This window comes from Hyla sarda, chromosome 6 (assembly GCF_029499605.1).
Source record: "Hyla sarda isolate aHylSar1 chromosome 6, aHylSar1.hap1, whole genome shotgun sequence".
In the NCBI taxonomy this organism is placed as follows: domain Eukaryota; kingdom Metazoa; phylum Chordata; class Amphibia; order Anura; family Hylidae; genus Hyla; species Hyla sarda.
This window is the reverse complement of record NC_079194.1, coordinates 215,502,048-215,517,419: the sequence shown is the minus strand read 5'-3', so window position 1 is coordinate 215,517,419 and position 15,372 is coordinate 215,502,048. Positions and strand designations below refer to the sequence as shown.

Below are 15,372 nucleotides of genomic sequence, written 5' to 3'. Positions count from 1 at the left end.
GTCCTGGCACCATAGGGGCTTCCTAAATGCGGCATGCCCCCAGAGCAAAATTTGCTTTCAAAAAGCCAAATGTGACTCCTCTTCTGAGACCTGTAGTGCGCCAGCAGAGCACTTTTCACCCCCATATGGGGTGTTTTCTGAATCGGAAGAAATTGGGCTTCAAATTTTGGGGGGTGTTTTCTGCTATTACCCTTTTTAAAAATGTAAAAATTTTGGGAAACCAAGCATTTTAGGTAAAAAAAAAAAATTTTTTTTCACATATGCAAAAGTCGTGAAACACCTGTAGGGTATTAAGGTTCACTTTACCCCTTGTTACGTTCCCCGAGGGGTCTAGTTTCCAAAATGGTATGCCATGTGTTTGTTTTTTTGCTGTTCTGGCACCATAGGAGCTTCCTAAATGCGGCATGCCCCCAGAGCAAAATTTGCTTTCAAAAAGCCAAATGTGACTCCTTCTCTTCTGAGACCTGTAGTGCGCCAGCAGAGCACTTTTCACCCCCATATGGGGTGTTTTCTGAATCGGAAGAATTTGGGCTTCAAATTTTGGGGGGTGTTTTCTGCTATTACCCTTTTTAAAAATGTAAAAATTTTGGGAAACCAAGCATTTTAGGTAAAAGAAAAAATTTTTTTTCACATATGCAAAAGTCGTGAAACACCTGTAGGGTATTAAGGTTCACTTTACCCCTTGTTACGTTCCCCGAGGGGTCTAGTTTCCAAAATGGTATGCCATGTGTTTTTTTTTTTGCTGTTCTGGCACCATAGGGGCTTGCTAAAAGCGGCATGCCCCCAGAGCAAAATTTGCTTTCAAAAAGCCAAATGTGACTCCTTCTCTTCTGAGACCTGTAGTGCACCAGCAGAGCACTTTTCACCCCCATATGGGGTGTTTTCTGAATCGGGAGAAATTGGGCTTTAAATTTTGGGGGGTGTTTTCTGCTATTACCCTTTTTAAAAATGTAAAAATTTTGGGAAACCAAGCATTTTAGGTAAAAAAAAAAAAAATTCACATATGCAAAAGTCGTGAAACACCTGTAGGGTATTAAGGTTAACTTTACCCCTTGTTACGTTCCCCGAGGGGTCTAGTTTCCAAAATGGTATGCCATGTGTTTTTTTTTTTTGCTGTTCTGGCACCATAGGGGCTTCCTAAATGCGGCATGCCCCCAGAGCAAAATTTGCTTTAAAAAAGCCAAATGTGACTCCTTCTCTTCAGAGACCTGTAGTGCGCCAGCAGAGCACTTTTCACCCCCATATGGGGTGTTTTCTGAATCGGGAGAAATTGGGCTTCAAATTTTGGGGGTATTTTCTGCTATTACCCTTTTTAAAAATGTAAAAATTTTGGGAAACCAAGCATATTAGGTAAAAAAAAAAAAAAAAATGTTTTCACATATGCAAAAGTCGTGAAACACCTGTAGGGTATTAAGGTTCACTTTACCCCTTGTTACGTTCCCCGAGGGGTCTAGTTTCCAAAATGGTATGCCATGTGTTTTTTTTTGCTGTTCTGGCACCATAGGGGCTTCCTAAATGCGGCATGCCCCCAGAGCAAAATTTGCTTTCAAAAAGCCAAATGTGACTCCTTCTCTTCTGAGACCTGTAGTGCGCCAGCAGAGCACTTTTCACCCCCATATGGGGTGTTTTCTGAATCGGGAGAAATTGGGCTTTAAATTTTGGGGGGGTGTTTTCTGCTATTACCCTTTTTAAAAATGTAAAATTTTTGGGAAACCAAGCATTTTAGGTAAAAAAAAATTATTTTACATATGCAAAAGTCGTGAAACACCTGTGGGGTATTAAGGTACACTTTACCCCTTGTTACGTTCCCTGAGGGGTCTAGTTTCCAAAATGGTATGCCATGTGTTTTTTTTTGCTGTCCTGGCACCATAGGGGCTTCCTAAAAGGGACATGCCCCCCAAAAACCATTTGTCGCTCCTTCCCTTCTGAGCCCTCTACTGCGCCCGCCGAACAATTAACATAGACTTATGAGGTATGCGCTTACTCGAGAGAAATTGGGTTTCAAATACAAGTAAAAATTTTCTCCTTTTTACCCCTTGCAAAAATTCAAAAATTGGGTCTACAAGAACATGCGAGTGTAAAAAATGAAGATTTTGAATTTTCTCCTTCACTTTGCTGCTATTCCTGTGAAACACCTAAAAGGTTAATACACTTACTGAATGTCATTTTGAATACTTTGGGGGGTGTAGTTTTTATAATGGGGTCTTTTATGGGGTATTTCTAATATGAAGACCCTTCAAATCCACTTCAAACCTGAACTGGTCCATGAAAATTGAAAATTTTGCAAAAAATTGGAAAATTGCTGCTGAACTTTGAAGCCCTCTGGTGTCTTCCAAAAGTAAAAACTCATAAATTTTATGATGCAAACATAAAGTAGACATATTGTATATGTGAACCCAAAAAAAAATTATTTTGAATATCCATTTTCCTTACAAGCAGAGAGCTTCAAAGTTAGAAAAATGCATTAATTTTTTTTCATCAAATTTGGGGATTTTTCACCAAGAAAGGATGCAAGTTACCATAAAATTTTACCACTAAGTTAAAGTAGAATATGTCACGAAAAAACAATCTCGGAATCAGAATGATAACTAAAAGCATCCCAGAGTTATTAATGTTTAAAGTGACCGGTCCTTAAGGTGAAAAAGGGCTCGGTCCTTAACCCCTTAACGACGCAGGACGTATATTTACGTCCTGCGCCGGCTCCCGCGATATGAAGCGGGATCGCGCCGCGATCCTGCATCATATCGCGTCGTCCCGGCGCTCATCAACGGCCGGGACCCGTGGCTAATACCACACATATCCGATCGCAGCGATGTGCGGTATTAACCCTTTAGAAGCGGCGGTCAAAGCTGACCGCCGCTTCTAAAGTGAAACTGAAAGTGACCCGGCTGCTCAGTCGGGCTGTTCGGGACCGCCGCGGTGAAATCGCGGCGTCCCGAACAGCTGACCGGACACCTCGGTGTCCGATCGACGAATGACTGCTCCGTGCCTGAGATCCAGGCAGGAGCAGTCAAGCGCCGATAATGCTGATCACAGGCGTGTTAATACACTCCTGTGATCAGGATGAGAGATCAGTGTGTGCAGTGTTATAGGTCCCTATGGGACCTATAACACTGCAAAATTTTTTTTTTTTAAAGTGTTAATAAAGGTCATTTAACCCCTTCCCTAATAAAAGTTTGAATCACCCCCCTTTTCCCATAAAAAAAATAAAACAGTGTAAAAAAAAAAAATAATAAACATATGTGGTATTGCCGCGTGCGTAAATGTCCGAACTATAAAAATATATCATTAAATAAACCGCACGGTCAATGGCGTACGCGCAAAAAAATTCCAAAGTCCAAAAAAGCGTATTTTGGTCACTTTTTATACCATTAAAAAAATGAATAAAAAGTGATCAAAAAGTCCGATCAAAACAAAAATCATACCGATAAAAACTTCAGATCACGGCGCAAAGAATGAGTCCTCATACCGCCCTGTACATGGAAAAATAAAAAAGTTATAGGGGTCAGAAGATGACATTGTTAAACGTATAAATTTTCCTGCATGTAGTTATGATTTTTTCCAGAAGTGCGACAAAATCAAACCTATATAAGTAGGGTATCATTTTAACCGTATGGACCTACAGAATAATGGTAAGGTGTAATTTTACCAAAATATGCACTGCGTAGAAACGGAAGCCCCCAAAAGTTACAAAATGGCGTTTTTTTTCGATTTTGTCGCACAATGATTTTTTTTCCGTTTCGCTGTGCATTTTTAGGTAAAATGACTAATGTCACTGCAAAGTAGAATTGGCGACGCAAAAAATAAGCCATAATATGGATTTTTAGGTGGAAAATTGAAAGGGTTATGATTTTTAAAAGGTAAGGAGGAAAAAACGAAAGTGCAAAAATGGAAAAACCCTGAGTCCTTAAGGGGTTAAAAAAAAAAAAAAAGTTTTTCACCGGAGTACCCCTTTAAGCAACCTGCATCTGTGGTTACATACAGTTAATCCCCTTGCACCTGTTGCAACATGTCAGCCTACTTTTTTCTTTTGATTTGGATTGGTGAGTTAACTTTCCCCTATGATGATTATTATGTGACTATATTTGATTACTGTCCCTTGTAATATACAAATTACATCATACTGTAATTATTTAAGGGTTTGGAAGGCCTGTAAACTGCACCACCTGGTGACCACAGCTGGTTCTACGTCTTGTCTATTTACAACAACCCTTTTCAAAAAGTTCTCCTTGCTCAGAAATCAACCCCCTTTAAGAACTGCCTACTTTGCACTTTATGTAAAACTTTAACATATTTAAAGGTATCTTTAAAATCCCTCATTGATTCTCTTTATCAATATTGGGCACAAATATTCCAAATGAGGTTTATGAAGTCTGACAAAGGACAATTTAAGACAAACATAATATATATGTATTTGTACGTCCTTATTGTGGGTGCAAGTCTATTGATCTGAACGCAGGTCTATTGATCTGAACTGAAAGTATCATAGTGATGTATGATGCTTTCAGTTTGGGGTTATAGACCTGTGATCATGCCTGGAATTTAACCTGTATTGTGGACATAAACATGTTTTCATATTCCACTAGTCTGGAACTGACCTAAAGTTGGATACAATGCCATATTTATATACACAAGAATGTGCCTAATCATAAATACAATCCTACGCTGAAGATTATATAATACAAAGAAGAAAAGGCGTATACGGACCAATTATATTTCAACCAACTTTATTGTACATACTGTAACTGCAAAATGAACATACATTTAAAAACCGGTAAAAGCATAGTAATGTGTAAACATACATTCCGAGATAGAACTGCATGGTGCACTTCTATCTCTGAATGTAGATTTACACATTACTATGCTTTTACCGGTTTTTAAATGTATGTTCATTTTGCAGTTACAGTATGTACAATAAAGTTGGTTGAAATATAATTGGTCCGTATACGCCTTTTCTTCTTTATATTGATACAATGCGGATAACATCCCATTCTTCTGCTCAAGACTGAAATTAAACTAGAATTGTACCCTTTATCCAAAAGAAAGAGACATGAAGAAAAAAGTGCACAACTGTAAAAATATGTAGACCCCTTTTTATTCTACAAATATAAGGAAAAGAAGACCAGACAAGTATATAAAATCAGTTAAAACACACCCAACACCTGAATATAGTAGTGAATAAGCTTTAGTCAGGTGTTGGGGTGTGATTTATGCCTCTTCATTTGCAGTGTGTGTACTACATTTAGGACTTCAGCCTTTATTTATTTCCAGATGACAGAGGGGTCAACCTTACAAATATATGAAGATGCAATCTCAGTCGAATTAAAAAAAATGAATGGTTAAGACTTGCCAGCTTTCTGGAGGACACCCAGGAAAGTGATATATGATCGGGGCTGATAAGAGATAAGATATGTGGCTGATCCATAGTTCTTTCTCAGGACGGTAATTGACAGTTTTGCATGCCCGCAGCACTATAGAAAAGCAAATAAGGCCCCTAATAGACAGCATGGACCTATTACAGAGCCTGTCACTAGGCTTCAGCTTCCTGCGGGGAGGGCCACACAATCAACCGATCCCTGGCCCTATTACACAGGATGATATTGGCCTGTTTAGACAACGATCGCCCCGTGTAAAAGGGCCATTAAAAAGTCATCATCACACATGGCATGTTATTATTAATAATGAGATGTAACCTGTGTCTTCTGCTTGTGAGCTTAGATTTGCTTTGGACTTGATAAAGGGAGGAATCCTGAAAGCTTCTCTACAAAATTCTGTTAGTTCAATAAAAAAGGTATTACAAGATACTGCAACATTTTATGATTTGCATCTATATATATATAGCGTGCTTGGTTCCAGGGCACTTTGCTTATGATAAAGGTAACAGTATATGCAGGGGCGTACCTAGAGAATTTGGCACCTGGGGCGGACCCTTTGTTTGGCACCCCCCACACCCACACCCGTCCTTAATTACACCCCCCCCCCTTAATTACACCCCGCTCCCTCCCCTAATTACACCCCCACCTTAATTACACCACATTAGATTCTCCACATTAGGTAGCATAGTTTTCCACATTAGGTAGCATAGATTTTCCACATTAGGAAGCACAGTTTCCCCACATTAGGTAGCATATATTCCCCACATTAGGTAGCATAGATTCCCCACATTAGGTAGCTTAGTATTCTACATTAGGAAGCGTAGATTCCGCACATTACGTAGCATAGATTCCCCACATTAGGTAGCATAGATTCCCCACATTAGGAAGCAGAGATTCCCCACATTAGGTAGCATAGATTCCCCACATTAGGAAGCATAGATTCTCCACATTAGGTAGCATAGATTCTCCACATTAGGAAGCGCAGTTTCCCCACATTAGATAGAATAGATTCCCCACATTAGGTAGCATAGTTTTCCACATTATGTAGCATAGACTCCCCACATTAGAAAGCAAAGTTTCCCCACATTAGGTAGCATAGAATCCCCACATTATTAGGGAAGCGCAGTGTTCCCATATTAGGAAGCATAGTCGTTCCCCCCCCCCACAAGCACACACACACATACATAGACAGACACAGACACACACAGACAGACACACACACAGACACACACACACATAGACAGACACACACACACATAGACAGACACACACACGCAGACAGACACACACATAGACAGACACACACATAGACAGACACATACACATAGACAGACACACACACATAAACAGACACACACATAGACAGACACACACACACACACATAGACAGACACAGACACACTTACCTGGCAGCGTTTCTTCCCTCCGGTGGCGGCCTGACCAGTGACATCACTGACGTCCTCCTGCGCGGGTCTGCGGAGGGACGTCACATGCAGGACGTCCCTCATCAGACCTGGGCCGGCCGCCAGCGCAGCTGCAAACGGGGGTCGGCGGAGTGAGGTAATGGGGTGCTAACGGACGGGAGCGAGCGCAGCTGAAGACGAGGGGGGCACCCCGGTCACTGAATGGCATGGTGTCACCCCATCAGGCTGGTGTCGCCCGGTTCGGTCCGCACCCCAGCCGCTACGCCACTGGATTGGGGGGGGGGGGTGACTCCGTCATGGCACCCCCCTTGTGAGTTGCACCGGGGGCGGGCCGCCCCCTCCCCTTGGTATGCCACTGAGTATTTAACACTAACATGGGAGCATTACACAGATAAACTTGCCGACTGACATAGAGGGGGAGAGAGTCCTGTCCACAAGGACCTACAATCTACAAGGAGAGGGGAAGGAAACTTGCTGAGGGTGACAGCAAGTCATCTGCGTGCAGGTGCAGAGGGGGTTTTGTTCCCTTTCCTGCTGGGGAACTTGGTTTTTGAATGATTTAATTTATTTTGTGCCGTACTCATAGTCACCAGTAATGAACACCTCAGCCTGAATTCTCCAATTTAAGTCTTTGTCTCTGTTATTTCGTATTGTAAGATTGTGGGGTCTCTTATTCCCTGTCAAGTTATTTACAGCCCCAAAGCATCGGCCTTAACTCTATAGCTTCAGGGGGAATATTGGGCTTCCCTTTCCTATAAATCAGGTTACTTAGTACAACCATGTCTCTTCTAAAGTCACCATGCCAACAATTCTAAGTTAATAAGAAGATGTCAGAGGCCATGTAGGGATAAACGAAGAATCTCAGGTTGCTGTAAGACTGAAACCCCTGAAGAGCTGAGTTTAAGAATAGCACAAATTGAAGAGAAAGAGAAGCTTAGAATGCTGAGATTATTACAGGCCGCTCAGCTCATCTGCAGAATGGGATATAAGGACAGACAGGAGCTTCACATTTTGAAATTGCTGCAGAGAACTATACATCAAAATAATATGCAGCATCCAGTGTGGGAAGGGGAATTATAAAATCTATAGAATCATGTATTACCTGCCATGACAAGCTTTGCCCCAGCCAAGTGCTGTTAGTTACAGTGATCTTATTATCTAGTCCTGATATTTTAGTGTATTACGCTGTCAAAATCCCCGCAAGACAGTTTCCACCTGGATAAAATCATGATTATATGGTTTATGTTCAATCTGGGTTATTAAAACACAGGAAAAAATAGTTTAGAGTTATTAAAAGACAGACATACAGTATGTACCATGTAGGCACTCATGGCAGCTACCATGCCCATTAAAACAGGCGCAATAGCTTGGCATAGTTCCTACCTTCACCTGTTCATAGTTCCAAACTACACATTCTCCACCTTGGTTAAAAAAAAGTACCCCTAACTTCTCTGAGATAGTATACAAAGTAAACTTTGCTAGACCTTAGGGGAATTTAAACCTTCAATAGTTTATTCTGCTAACTTAAAGGGTTCACACAAATTTTGTAAAAAAATAAATAAATAAAAATACTACGAAATCATTTTTTATGCCATTACACATTACTATCTGAGGATACCACTTTCCGAGCTCTAATAGGAGAGTACAACATGACCCTTTGGCTATGCTTCACACTTGTTTGTGGAGTGTATATATATATATATATGTAGATTAGTTAGGAGTAGCCGTATTAGTCCAGTGATGCAAAAAGCAAAATCATCGGTAGTTGCAGTATCTTGTAATACCTTTTTTATTGGACTAACAAGATTTTGTAGAGACAAGCTTTCGGGATTCCTCCCTTTATCAAGTCATAAGCATTTCTGAGCTCACAAGGAGAAAACACAGGTTCTATCTCACAAAATATGCAGGGGTTAAAACAACATTAGTGGAGAATGGACATTAAGTTGGGCCATACAATTGCTATACAATTTATGGCCCAACTTAATGTCCATTCTCCACTAATGTTGTTTTAACCCCTGCATATTTTGTGAGATAGAACCTGTGTTTTCTCCTTGTGAGCTCAGAAATGCTTATGACTTGATAAAGGGAGGAATCCCGAAAGCTTGTCTCTACAAAATCTTGTTAGTCCAATAAAAAAGGTATTACAAGATACTGCAACTACCGATGATTTTGCTTTTTATATATATATGTATATATATATATATATATATATGTATATTAAATTTGAGTAGCCATATTAGTCCAATAATGCAGATGCAAATCAAAACATTTTGCAGTATCTTGTATATATAACTCAATGGGGGAGATTTACTACCATTGTCTATTCTCCGCACTACTTGAAAAGTACATACGTGAAAAGTATCTGAGCATGGGTCTATTTTCCGATAAATTTATGAAACGTTGCACGGCATTTAGTAAATTTTGCAAATGGACTTTAGTGTCTATTCTCTGCAGCACTTTAGACCAGAAAAGTCTCTAAGTAGTTGAACGAGAAAAGTCTCACAAAAGTCTCACGGCCTGAGACAATTATCTAAAAAGTCGAACGAGAAAAGTCTCACAAAAGTCTCATGGCCTGAGACAATTATCTAAAAAGTCGCACAAGAAAAGTCTCATGGCCTGAGACAATTATCTAAAAAGTTGAACGAGAAAAGTCTCACAAAAGTCTCATGGCCTGAGACAATTATCTAAAAAGTCGCACAAGAAAAGTCTCATGGCCTGAGACAATTATCTAAAAAGTCGAACGAGAAAAGTCTCGCAAAAGTCTGATGGCCTGAGACAATTATCTAAAAAGTCGCACAAGAAAAGTCTCATGGCCTGAGACAATTATCTAAAAAGTCGCACAAGAAAAGTCTCACAAAAGTTGCACAGCCTGAGACAATTATCTAAAAAGTTGCAAGAGTACAGTAACTTATGCTTTTTATATAAATTTCTGGATAGGAAATTGGCACCGAGATTCCGCTGCAGCAGAGTCATGTTTAATTCAACGTGACTCTGCCGTACAGTACACACGGTGGAATTTTCATGCCAGATCTTTCCTGAATGGGAATTCCTTTGTCCGTGTCCACACAGAATAAACGCGGTTATTCTTTGTGCGGAAGCCTCATGGAATGCATAACTGTCTGTGAGACAGCGCATTCCTGTGCGGACCAAGCGCCAGAATATTCTGTCAGCCCATGCACTGTACGGAATGTGCGCTTAGAGATTCTCTGTGTGGACATTCCGTCGTGAGAACATAGCCTTAGGCACAGTCAGGCACAGCATAGTGTCATGGAATTGAAAAGGGGGAGATTGATGACAAAATGTGTAGAGGAAGAAGTTGTGCAGTTGACCACTAGTGTTGAGCGGCATAGGCCATATTCGAATTTGCGATATTTCATGAATATATGGCCGAATATTTGTCATATATTCGCTAAATTTGCATATTCGTAATATTCGCGTTTTATTTTTGCATAAGCGAAAATTAGCATATGCCAAAAATTAGCATATGTGAAAATTAGCATAAACGAAAATTCGCTTATGCGAAAATTAACATATGCAAATTTTCATATATGCGAGTATATGTAGTATTAGAGCCTTCTTTACACCACACAAGCTGGAAGCAGAGAGGGATGATCACTGTGATGTGTACTGTGAAAAAAAAAATAATAATAAAAAAAAAAACGAAAAAAAAAATGAATATTCGTAATTGCAAATATATAGTGCTATATTCGCGAATAAAATTCGCATTGCGAGCAACACTATTGACCACAGCAAACAATCAGATTGCTTTTTCATTTTTTCGCAGGTCGCAACAAAATTTAAATAGATAAAGAAGAAATCTGAAGTGAATTGGAGCACTAAAATATAGAAAACCAAAACAAAAAATTTTCATCAGACATCTACAAGGATAACAAAAATGACCAAAAAATTTTAACAAATAGGGATCATTGGGATTAAATTGTATTATTTTAGAATTTTATATATTATTAGATTAGATTACCCTTCGGATTAACGCTAAAATGTCATTTGAAACATAAACTGCACTGTGTCGCCTTGTACATCCAAAAGAATAGGTAAAAAAAAGGCTTCCTACTAACTATTTAGATTGGATTTCCGCCGGGTCTGACAGGGTCTGACATTTCGGCGTATTTTCTGTTAATGTGACTTTTTTGAGACTTTCCAATAAAAGTCTGAGTTGATTAAATTCCTGACCGTTGCATTTTAAGCTCTATTGTAGACCACTATACTATTTCTGCAGAGAAGGGCTCTAAAGCAAAAGTCGCATCAAAATCTCAACTAAAAAGATCTTTCCTTCTTTTTACTTGGTGGCATTGTTTACCAAAAGGGGTGTTTGTTGCTGGATGTGAGAGATCCTGAGCAACCCCCTTTGTACCTATGGGAACAAGTACCTACTCTTGGTCTTACTCACTCCCTTGATGTTAGATATGCATTGCTCTCTTATAGGTATATAGGTATTCAGGATAGGTGTCAAGGGTTTATTATTATTATACATCTTTTTCACGTGTGGAATCTATCATTTTAATTCATATCAATAAAAGTATGTTTTTATAACTATCTAAAACCAGGGTCTCTTGAGAGCTGTGATACCATATTATACTTGTATCTCTTGGTGTATATACCTAATATTCCTGCTGTTACTAGTATTATATGTCAACTACAAACATAGGATAGGTAAATTAACCCTTACCCACCCCCATTTGCGAGGTTTTTGTTTAAAGTCCCGTGCAAGTCTATGGGAAATGTATGTTTTGAGCATAACTTCCAAATGGCTGCAGATATTATGATGAAACTTAGTCACATGTTACTTTTATGTCAAATAAAAATATATAATAGTTAAATTAACCCTAACCTACCCCCTTACGTGTAAGATGTTTTTTTTATCTTAAGTTCTATGCAAGTATATAGGACTTCCAGGACCTTACTTCAAGCTCTTGCAAGTTATGCAAGTTATGCCCACTTGTACAAAACCATTCCTCCTCCTATTTTTGGCCTACAATCTCTTCATAACAACTCAGCCCCACCTGAGGACGGGATATGAGGATGAGATATGAGGGCAGGATATGAGGTCGGGATAGGAGGATGAGATATGAGCTTGGAATATAATCGCAGGATATGAGGACTGGATATGAGAACAGGATCTGAGGTAGAGATATGAGTTCAAGATATGAGGACAGGATATGAGGACAAACTATGAGAACAGAATATGAGAAGAGATATGAGGTTGGTAAATGAGGATAGGATATGAGGACGGGATATGAGGTCGGGATATGAGGACAAAATATGAGAACAGGATATGAGGTAGAGATATGAAGTCGGGATATGAGGACAGGATATTAGGACAGGATATGAGGTCGGGATATGGGAACGAGATATGAGGTTGGGATATGAGGACTGGATATGAGGATGGGATATGAGGACTGGATATGAGTATGGGATATGAGGACAAAATATGAGAACAGGATATGAGGTAGAGATATGAGGTTGGGATATGAGGACAGGATATGAGGTCAGGATATGAGGATGAGATATGAGGTCGGGATATGAGGACCGTATATGAGGATGGGATATGAGGACTAGATATGAGGACGGGATATGAGGACGGGATATGAGGACTAGATATGAGGATGGGATATGAGGACGGGATATGAGGACAAAATATGAGAACAGGATATGAGGTAGAGATATGAGGTTGGGATATGAGGACAGGATATGAGGTCAGATTATGAGGATGAGATATGAGGTCGGGATATGAGGTCGGGATATGAGGACTGGATATGAGGATGGGATATGAGGATGGGATATGAGGACTAGATATGAGGACGGGATATGAGGACGGGATATGAGGACTAGATATGAGGATGGGATATGAGGACGGGATATGAGGACAAAATATGAGAACAGGATATGAGGTAGAGATATGAGGTCGGGATATGAGGACGGGATATCAGTTTGGGATATGAGGATGGGATATGAGGTTGGGATATGAGGAAGGGATATGAGGAGGGGATATGAGGTCAGGATATGAGGTAGGGTAATGAGGTCGGGATATGCGGACGTGATATGAGGTCGGGATATGAGGACGGGATATGAGGACAGGATATGAGGTCGGGATATGAGGACGGGATATGAGGACGGGATATGAGGACGGGATATGAGGACGGGATATGAGGACGGGATATGAGGTAGGGTAATGAGGTCGGGATATAAGGACAAGTACTTCCTCCTATGTTGCTTTTTCTCCCCCACAAGGATTAGGTAGGAAAAACCGAGCAACGCCGGGTACTCAGCTAGTAAAGACTATACTAGACCCCATTGAATCTGCATGGGCTACATCTAGTATGGGATTAGTCACCAATATGTTCCAATAAAATACAAGTTCTGGCAATTGAAATCAAAGGGGCCAATGCCTGTCCAGAGCACAGATATGTCGGCATTTAACTTTGACATTTTCCTGAATTGTCTGTGCCACAGAAGGCACCATCATAATGTGAACCTAGACTAAAAGAAATCTTCTATAGGGTCCATACTGTATATAAATCACTACTAGCTGTCATGATGAGTATAATAAGAAATAGCAGAAATTGAAATATCCATGTATAAAGTTACCACCAGGATAGTTGGGGTGTTCTGGTAATAACATGCAGGGGCTGTGTTCCATGTAACAGTCCTCTACGTCTTTAAAAAGAGAGAGAGCATAACAAGTATCTATATGGCAGAATCTGGCCCAGCACCCATTGATCCAGGCCTCCCCTCTGTCACCAGTGTCTCCTGCACTAACCTGTCAGTACCGACAGTAGTGCAGGTGACACTGATGACAATGATAGTTACTTTGTCCCGTTCAATGCAGTCGTTCTTCGGTAATCTACTCTGGTATCTTCAGCTCTGGGCCCGGGACGTCACTAAGCTCCGCCCATGTCCCAAGCCAGACCCGGAGCTGAAGTCGCCGGAGAAGATTGCCGAAGAACAACTGTATGGACCAGGACAAGTTAAAGGGGTACTCCGGTGAAAACCTTTTTTCTTTTAAATCAACAGGCTCCGGAAAGTTAAACAGATTTTTACATTACTTCTATTAAAAAATCTTAATCCTTCCTGTACTTATTAGCTGCTGAATACTACAGAGGAAATTCTTTTCTTTTTGGAATGCTCTCTGATGACATCACGAGCACAGTGCTCTCTGCTGACGTTATAATAATTGGAACATGCGTTAGTTTATTTTGTTTACCTTTTGCAGGGCATAGGGATACATTATGGAGTGTCAGCGCCGGCGGCCGCAACAAACAGGACGAGGAGACCAGCGGTTGCGGGTGACGTGAGTAGTACCCCGATGGGGACAGCGCTGGGCTGATAATTAATTTTGGGGGAGGGGGGGGGATACCGTTATATACCGTGGAACCGCCATAAGTTACAAAAATACTGTGATACACATATTTGGCCATACCGCCCAGCCCTAGGTATCCTTGTAACCATATGGACCTACAAAACAAAGATAAGGTGTCATTTTTACCAAAAAGTGCACTGCGTAGAATCAGAAGCCCCCAAAAGTTACAAAATGGCATTTCGTTTTTTCCAATTATGCCCCACAAATATTATTTTTTTTAGTTTTGCCATAGATGTTGGGGTAAAATGATTGATGTCACAGTAAAATTGGTGGCGCAAAAAATAAAAAATAAAAGTCCTCATATGGGTCTGTAGGTGGAAAATTTAAACATTTTGATTTTTAGAAGGTGATTTTTAGAAGGTGAAGGGGTTAATCCCTATAAAATGTTTCCCTCCGGAACGTTATATATACTTACGAGAAAGCTTTTGTTTCAAATCAATTTTCCTTATTTTCAAGATAAGATACCCATATAACAAATGGTAAAGAAAAGTGGATAAGGTATATTTATGGTTATAAGTAGAGATGAGCGAACTTACAGTAAATTCGATTCGTCACAAACTTCTCGGCTCGGCAGTTGATGACTTATCCTGCATAAATTAGTTCAGCTTTCAGGTGCTCCCGTGGGCTGGAAAAGGTGGATACATTCCTAGGAGACTCTTTCCTAGGACTGTATCCACCTTTTCCAGCCCACCGGAGCACTGGAAAGCTGAACTAATTTATGCAGGAAAAGTCAGCAACCGCCGAGCTGAGAAGTTCGTGACGATTCGAATTTACTTTAAGTTCGCTCATCTCTAGTTATAAGGTATAACAATATGAGTTGTAATGTTTTCCCTGTTACTTCACAGGAAAGGTGAAGTAGGATCTGAGAACAAAGAAATGAGAAGTCTCGTGTGGAGATGTCAGACAGAGTTCTCCAGAGTCACTTGCGGAGTGTCTTGCTGGGTGTTTATTGTGGTGAAGAGGAAAATTTTTCAAAATAGAGGAAGTAAATAAAATTCAAAGCTAAATCTTATGGTCATGTCCCTTTTCCCATCTTTTTTCCAGGCTATACAAAGTGTAAAACTTAGGTAGGTGATAAGCTGGTGATCAGCCGGTGAATGAAGGAGCGGGGAATCACTCCTGAGACCAGGTCCTCTTGGAAGGTAAGGGCTGGTGCCCTCCTAGGTAAGAAACAGGCCCCATTCTGGAGATCACG

The 15,372-nt window shown here is 40.3% G+C and overlaps 1 long non-coding RNA gene across 1 annotated transcript in view; it reads left to right on the top strand.

Moving 5' to 3' along the window:
- The window catches only part of LOC130276697 (uncharacterized), a 63,176-nt gene extending 48,004 nt beyond the window's left edge, over positions 1 to 15,172 (top strand). Inside the window, exons 2-3 of the long non-coding RNA XR_008845220.1 lie at positions 14,031 to 14,108; positions 15,023 to 15,172. This is a non-coding gene — a long non-coding RNA (uncharacterized LOC130276697). The remainder of the gene's footprint in view (positions 1 to 14,030; positions 14,109 to 15,022) is intronic.
- Positions 15,173 to 15,372: the final 200 nt, after the last annotated feature.